This window comes from Colobus angolensis, unplaced genomic scaffold (genome assembly GCF_000951035.1).
Source record: "Colobus angolensis palliatus isolate OR3802 unplaced genomic scaffold, Cang.pa_1.0 Scaffold165, whole genome shotgun sequence".
NCBI classification, from domain to species: Eukaryota; Metazoa; Chordata; class Mammalia; order Primates; family Cercopithecidae; genus Colobus; species Colobus angolensis.
The window spans coordinates 1503768-1511939 of record NW_012114766.1 but is presented as its reverse complement, the minus strand read 5'-3'; the positions used below and the strand labels follow the sequence as shown (position 1 = coordinate 1511939).

At 48.2% G+C, this 8172-nt stretch overlaps 1 protein-coding gene across 1 annotated transcript in view; it reads right to left on the bottom strand.

Annotated features, from left to right (window-relative positions):
• CLN8 (ceroid-lipofuscinosis, neuronal 8 (epilepsy, progressive with mental retardation)) overlaps positions 1-7558 on the bottom strand; it is a 24864-nt gene extending 17306 nt beyond the window's left edge. The window contains exon 1 of the mRNA XM_011937544.1: positions 7257-7558. The gene's annotated coding sequence lies outside the window, so the exon portion shown is untranslated. The remainder of the gene's footprint in view (positions 1-7256) is intronic.
• Positions 7559-8172: the final 614 nt, after the last annotated feature.

The window sequence follows — 8172 nt, the reverse complement described above, 5'->3', positions numbered from 1 at the left end:
GGCCGAGGGGACCTGAAAGCTGCGGCAGAGCCCGACCGCGCCGTTCCCCAGAGCAGCCCCGGCCTGGCTGCGGCTGAGTCGCGCTCCGGGGGTGGATGGAGCCGGAGCCTTCCCGGGGCGCGGGCTGAGGTCACAGGGCCCAAGCCCCGGGCCTTCAGGTCTTGACCGAGCCCATCCCCGGCCCTTCTGCGCCCACGCCTGAGTTTCAGCAGTTCGCTAAGGTTGTTATTCGAGTTATTTATGTTTCTTCTCTCTAATATGTTTGTTCCCTCTTTAAAATCGACATCTAGAGGCGTACCTACCACTTAATTGGTGATCAATACAAGTTCGTTGAAAGAACCGATAGCATGCGATCGATACAGAACATCTGCACTGGGAGTGTCCTCCCCGCCTGGCGGGGGAGGCCTCGGGGGCTAATGGAGCTGAGGGTATAGTCGGCCTTGGACCCTCGCTTTTTTCCTTTCCTGTACCATAAAGATAACTGCCTTATCTCCCCCTCAGGACTGTTTTGGGGATTAAATAGGACGTTTAAATTACCAACGCTCTTTGAAATAAACATTTCAAAATTATTACAACCCTTTAGTACACGTGGGAAAATGTTGACATTCATGTTCAAGTTTATTTTTCTGCTGGCTCATTTAGGTTTGTTGAAACCTTGAGTCCCTAGGATTGTCTAAGAACATGGGTAAATGTGTGTGGAGGCCTCCCTGGAGGCCAGAGAACTGCCAGCAGCCTTCGTGGTGTTAAGAGGAACAGGAATCTAGGAGAGCCAGGGTGACACCGTTTTAAAATCAACCCATCGTGGCTGGTGCGGTGGCTCACGCCTGTAATCCCAGCAGTTTGGGAGGTAGAGGTGGGTGGAACACCTGAGGTCAGGGGTTTGAGACCAGCCTGGCCAACATGGGGAAACTCCGTCTCTATTAAAAATACAAAAAAATTAGCCAGGTGTGGTGGCACGCACCTGTAATCCCAGCTACTCAGGAGGCTGAGGCAGGAGAATTGCTTGAACCCAGGAGGCGGAGGTTGCAGTGAGCCGAGAACACGCCATTGCACTCAAGCCTAGGCAATAAGAATGAAACTCTGTCTCAAAAAAATAAAAATAAAATAAACTCCATCTTAAAACCAGTGAAACCACCGTTGCAAAATTATAACTGAGACAGTGAGAGATCTGACCTCACCAGCTCCATCCTGCTTTTAACCTGCAAACTATCCTTGTTCATTCCTGGGTGTAGGCCAAAGTAACTTTGGGAGAAACTTGGTTTATAGTTTCCTGAAACAAATCCCTTTCTTGCCTGGGGACTAGACTGCCTTTGTAGGACTCACAAATTAGCCACAAGATTAGAAATCATGGCTTAGGATTCATGCAGCTGGAGGTTACAAGATTCTGACCCTCCCTAAATTGCTCCTGGGGATAACATCACTATTGAAAAAGCTAAGATCAGTGCTTGAGATATTTTGCAGATCTTGCACTTGCTGGATCAGCTGGGACCATCCAGATGGATAAACTGGCTCATCTCATCTTGTGGCCCCCACCCAGGAACTGACTCAGGCCAGGAGGACAACTTTGATCCATATGATTTCATCTCTGATCTGACCTCTCAGCACTCCCAGCTTACTAGTCCCCTACCTACCAAATTATCCTTAAAAACTCTGAACTCCAGGGCTGAGCATGGTGGCTCACACCTGCAATCCCAGCACTCTGGGAGGCCGAGGCAGGCGGATCACTTGAGGTCAGAAGTTCAAGACCAGCCTGGCCAACATGGCAAAACCCCGTCTCTACTAAAAATACAAAAATTAGCCAGGCATGGTGGTGCACGCCTGTAATGCCAACTACTTGGGAGCCTGAGGCAGGAGAACTGCTTGAACCCTGGAGACGGAGGTTGCAGTGAGGTCAAATTGCACCACTGCACTCCAGCCTGGGCAACAGAGCAAGACTCCATCTCAAAAACAACAACAAAAACTCTGAACTCTGAATTCTTGGGAAGATTGATTTGAGTAATAATAAAATTCTGGTCTCCCGCACAGCGAGCTCTGTGTGAATTATTCTTTCGCTGTGCAGTTCACCTGTTTTGATAAATCAGCTCTGTCTAGGCAGCAGGCAACACGAACCCGTGTGATGGTTACACAAGCCTGTAATCCCAGCTGCATGGGAGGCTGAGGCAGGAGAATTGCTTGAACCTGGGACGCAGAGGTTGCAGTGAGCCAAGATGACGCCACTGCACTCCAGCCTGAGCAACGGAGTGAGACTCCATCTCAAAAAAAAAAAATAAAAATAAATAAATAAATTGGATGGTTATAGTCATGCTAAGATGTAGGTAGGCACTGAAATGCCACAAAGTACTAGATTTTGTCACACCATCAGCCCACCTGCACTTACACATAGCTTGGCTTTTATACTGATACAAGGTGCCTTTGAAAGAAAGACGGCACCTTCCTCCTCCTGCTTTCCACAGGCACCCCGCTCCGCATCCGAGCAGCTGTCTTTCAGTGCACTCTGCGACTCCCGTGAGTTCCCCCTGCGCAAGATCCGAGAACCCTCTCTTGGGGTCTGGACTGGACCCCTTTCTCCAGCAGCATTGGGTTCCTCGGATTCACACTCACAGCACGCTGAGGCCTGTCTTACAAAGAACGAACTGAGGCTTAGAAAGATGAAACCAAAACTTCCTCAGTCACGTGGCTGGTAAGTTCCTCAGCTTGAATTTAAACATTCCAGGACTGCGTCTTTCCACTCGGCCATCTTTAAAGCAGAATGATAAAACAGTTTTGTTTTCTAAAACACATTCACAGGTATAACCAGTACTCATGGTTATACTGGTTGAAGTATAACCACCAGTATATGGAAGTGGATGTGGAAGACTGAATGAAACCCAGGCGGATTCCCAGCTTGCTGTGTCACAGCTTGGGCACTGCAGTTTACAGCCTGCATACTCCCCTCCTGCCCTGCCTCCCACAGGTGTCTCACCTCCTTCCCCGACAGATCGAATGACACAACAAACATTCATCTTGGGTGCACGGTGTGTCTGGCAGTAGGCTAAGCCCTTTGGTAAACTGGTTCTTTCAAACATCACAGGTGTCTGAGGCAGGCACTGTTATCCACATGTCATAGAAAAAAAAAACAGTGTTCAGTGAGGCTGAGGTTAGCAATGTGCACCTCCACACACTGCTAAACGACAAAGCTGAATTTTGAAGTATGATGCCATGAGGTGTCTGGAGAAGACAATCGAGATGACTTAATCGAGGTGTCAGGGGACTGTCTTACTCTTATTTTCTGCTCACATAAGCCATATACGCTCATTGCGAGGTTTGGTTGTTCCATTACAGAAAAGACAGACTGTTTTAAAAGCCATTAGCAGAGGGATGGGAGGAGTTCTCTTCTGCCTGTTTCTTCCTCCTAAACAGAGCAAAATGACTGTGTTCTCAGAGGGATGTATAATGAGCGACAGAGGAAAAAGAACGTCCCCGATTTTAAATCCACAGTGTCCTTCACCAGTGAGCAATAGGAGTTCTGTGGGTGGGAGAGCAGGACCGCTGTGCTTGCAAACAACACTTTAAAACATGGGAACCTAAGTTCAGGATCTGCTGACAGCAAGTCCGCAGTAAGCAAAAGGGTCTTTGGACTCCCACAGATCAGATGCTCAGCTTCTCAGCCTCACTGTGGCAAAGACTCTCCCTGACCTAACTCCAGGCAAGGTCCTCCAAGCCCTCAAGGCTCTGACCTGGGCCCCTGGCCCCTTTCGTCCAAAAGAATCCTGCTGAGTCAATGCAGTGACAATTCCCTGCCCCTGATATCTGACCATCCTCCTCATCCCCCACCCCCTGATATCTGACCATCCTCCTCATCCCCCACCCCCTGATATCTGACCATCCTCCTCATCCGCTACCCTCAGTATCTGATCACCAGGCCTGCCTGCAGCAGGAATCCTGCCAAGTGGTTCTAACAAGAACCCCCCTGGCCTGATGTCACCTCTTCATAGTTTTCCATCTGCCCTCACCCGCTCCATGGCTGTGCATTCCCCTTTTTCTTGTTATACTCAGAGTTGAGCCCAGTCCCACTGCAGTAGCCCCGCACCTATCGCGATTCCCTTGAGACTGTAAAACAAAAATAAAATTCTAGTCCCCTACAAACCCCTTCAGCCACAAGCTTTCCAAAGTAAACCTTAGAGACTAGTTCAGACTGTGATGGGAAGTGGGGGTCGGACAGGCTCCTTATACCCTCCTTCTGTTGAAATCCAGGCACAGCTGACCTGCATTAACATCAAAGCAGAGCTCTTAAGACTGACAAAACAGACTCTCTGCAGCAGTAAGATACTACATTCCAACCTGACTCTAGTACAGCATCACATGACAGAGAGCAGGCCCTGGAAGAAATCAAGCATTTTACCCCAGAATATATTTATTTGACATATTTTGAAGGGGCCCCACACAGCTGTCTCTCAAGGGGAAAATCCACATCCTGCCAGAATCCCCTTCCCTTTCCAGGTCTTTTCCCTGATCTGGGAGAGATTTAACTAAGAGTCTGGCACCTCTTCTAGGTCCAATAAGAGCTCTGAAGATTAAAAAAAAAAAAAAAAAAAAAAAACCTTGGTCTCCACAACCTTTATCTTAACCCAGACAATCCTTTCTTCTGGACCAAACCACTGGACACCTTACACGTATCGGTTGGCAACGTGTACACCTCCACACACTGCTAAATGACAAAGCCGAATTTTGAAATACGATGCCATGAGGTGTTTGGAGAAGACAACTGAAATGATGTCATGGAGGTGGCAGGGGATCGCCTTGCCCTTTTCTTTTTTTTCTGCCTGTAACTTCTGTCCCCCTAAAATGCATAAAATCAAGCTGGAATCCAACCACCTTATGCACCAGTTCTTAGGACCTCCTGGGGTTGTGTCACCAATCATGGTCCTCATATTTGGCTCAGAATAAATCTCATCAAATATTTTACAAATTTGACTCTTTTTGTTGACAAGTCTGTCGCACCGTTTTTTAATAAGGGCCATGTGTAATGTTTTCTTTAGCAACTGTGGCAAAATTAAACCTTCTTAGAAATGAAGAGAAAAAGAATTCATTATAGAAAACCATCTTTCTGCTGATGTGGGCATTCACTGTGTTCATTTCTTTTTCCAAAAAGTGTATCTTTCTTAAAAACTGAAAAATATTGAGCCACAAAACACCGTGCTGATGGCTTGCATGTGGGACACTCGGGATATCGTACTAAAGGGCTCTGATGCTGTCTTGATGATCTCTACGCAGGGTGTTACTTCTGCTGGCTGTGTGACCTTGGAGAGGTTGCTTAACTTCTCTGAGCCACAAGTGTAAAAGGATGAGATTGGTCCCTAAAGTCTCCTCCAGAATTAAAGCTAGGTGATCCTGAATCTTCTGCTATTTGAGGATCAGACAAACAACCGTGGACAGGGTTATTCCTGTTGAAAATGATAACCCTGAGATAATGGCCATAATTATCTTGGTACCCAAAGAAGCCTTAAATCCTCATTGGACGAAGACATTGCCATCATAACCAGCCTTTAAAAAGTGCCCAGGCATGGTGGCTCGCGCCTATAATCCCAGCACTTTGGGAGGCCAAGGTGGGCGGATCACCTGAGGTCAGCAGTTAGTGACCAGGTCAGTGAAACCTCGTCTCTACTAAAAATACAAAAATTAGCTGGGTGTGGTGGCACATGCCTGTAATTCCAGCTATTCAGGAGGCTGAGGCAGGAGAATTGCATGAACCTGGGAGGCAGAGGTTGCAGTGAGCCGAGATCACGCCATTGCATGAGTCTGAGGCAGGAGAATTGCATGAACCTGGGAGGCGGAGGTTGCAGTGAGCTGGGATTGTGCCACTACTCTCCAGCCTAGACTACAGAGCAAGACTCCATCTCAAAAACCAAAACAAAACAAGACAAAAAGTGCCCTGACAAGATCACGTTGTTTCTAGGGCTGCAAAGACAGCTATTGTGGGGCCACCATAGCACACCGTCCTCTAGGCCCCCTCCCATGGGGACATTTGGCGTGTCTGGAGACGTTTTTGGTTGTCATGACCTGGGGCGAGAGGCAGGTTGCTGCTGCTGACCTTCAGAGCAGAGAGGCTACTAGGCTTCCGACAATGCCCAGGGCAGCCCCACAGCAATGGCCCAGCCCCAACATCAGTGGTGCTGAGTTTGAAAAATCTATACCCTGGAAAAGGACACATCTCCGCTTAAAAACTAAAACTGTAGAGAGAGGGACGCTGTACTCAAAGTGAACTTTCTGCTGCCCCAAATAATAGGTCTTCTTTCCAGCTTCATCTTGTGGAATGATATCAAATGGCACTTGAGTGACCTAAAGGATTTTAGTGCAACTTTAAGAAATGCTTAATTCAGGCTGGGCGTGGTGGCTCACCCCTGTAATCCCAGCACTTTGGGATGCAGAGGTGGGTGGGTCACTTGAGGTCAGGAGTTCGAGACCAGTCTGACCAACATAGTGAAACCCCGTCTCTACTAAAAATACAAAAATTAACCGGGTGTGGTGTTGGTTGCCTGTAATCCTACCTACTTGGGAGGCTGAGGGAGGTTAATTGCTTGAACCCGGGAGGCGGAGGTCGCAGTGAGCCGAGATCGTGCCATTGCACTCCAGCCTGGGCAATAAGAATGAAACTCTGTCTCAAAAGAAAAAAAAAAAAGGAATGCTTAATTCATACCTATAGAGAAGTGTAATCACTTTGATTTATTTTTCATCCCTGTTACTGTTTTAGGAACAAATATACAGACTGAAACCTCGCCTCCCCTCCCCCCTAAACACACAGCATAATATGGTATAAATCACCTATGTAGATGTATAAAAGATATTGAAATTGGCCGGGCGCGGTGGCTCAAGCCTGTAATCCCAGCACTTTGGGAGGCCGAGACGGGCGGATCACGAGGTCAGGAGATCGAGACCATGCTGGCTAACACGACGAAACCCCGTCTCTACTAAAAAATACAAAAAAACTAGCCGGGAGAGGTGGCGGGCGCCTGTAGTCCCAGCTACTCGGGAGGCTGAGGCAGGAGAATGGCGTAAACCCGGGAGGCGGAGCTTGCAGTGAGCTGAGATCCGGCCACTGCACTCCAGCCTGGGCGATAGAGCGAGACTCCGTCTAAAAAAAAAAAAAAAAAAGATATTGAAATTTAGTGAAATTTCGTGTCTTTAAAATGTCAGGTATAATGTTATAAAGCAGGCAGCTCCAGAAAGCAATTCAGGGAAGTGGTGTATTTGTTAAACACCAAACAATGAAAACTTACCTAAGAGTTTTCTTTCCGAATCTTCCCACACAGCAGCATCGAGTTTAGCTTCACAGACAAGGATGTGAAACTTGGGATCAGCTGGTCAGACACCAATAACAGTACTTAGGAAATAAAATTACAATTCACATTTCCCCCTCTCCTATGAAATAACTAGACCCACACAGTCGTGAGGGGATGAGATTTGGAATGTCCTCTGTCTCACAGGGAATCCGCATTTCACATCCACTCGTGAGTCTCCTGCCTGGGACAAGGCGGAGCTGACTCATTCTGAAGATGACTCTGCAGGCATGGAGTTCATTCCGGAGGAGGTTAGAGCCACTCAGCATGAAGAGAGGGTGTAACAGGATGTTGTCTCTGCTGAGGAAGTGGGACTGCCACCCGATGGGCTGTCCGTCATCACCCAGGAGAGGCTGGGCCAGGCTGTGTTGCGTCCAAACCCCTGCCCTCTTGGCAGACCGGTGGTGTCAGTCATTTCAAGGTAAAGAGCAGGTGATATGTCAGGACCTGTGACCCGGTGTTCAGAGAGCATCTAACACAAGCCAGCTGTCTTTGGAGGGGCAGAGTGGCGGGGGGGCACTTGTATCTTGTGGGCAGAGGCTTCTTGCCAGACCACAAAGGTGGGGAGGGGTCTGTGTGGGGCCGCTGAGGGGCTTGGAGACTAAAGCCCCAGGCCAGTGAGAGAAAACAGGATGGGAAGAGCCAGGGGAATCGGGTGGAGATCCGATCTCTAACTCCATGGAGGACTTTGTAAGGTTTGGACCCAGAGCAGAGGAAAGTTTAATGCATGACATAGTCTAACCCCTCTGTTAGTTAGACTAACCCCTCTGTTAGTCTATGTCAGGTTGTGTCTATCAAGACCTGCGTCATTCCATCAACTTCTCCCTTTCCCAGAAGGGTCACTGCTCTTTCACTT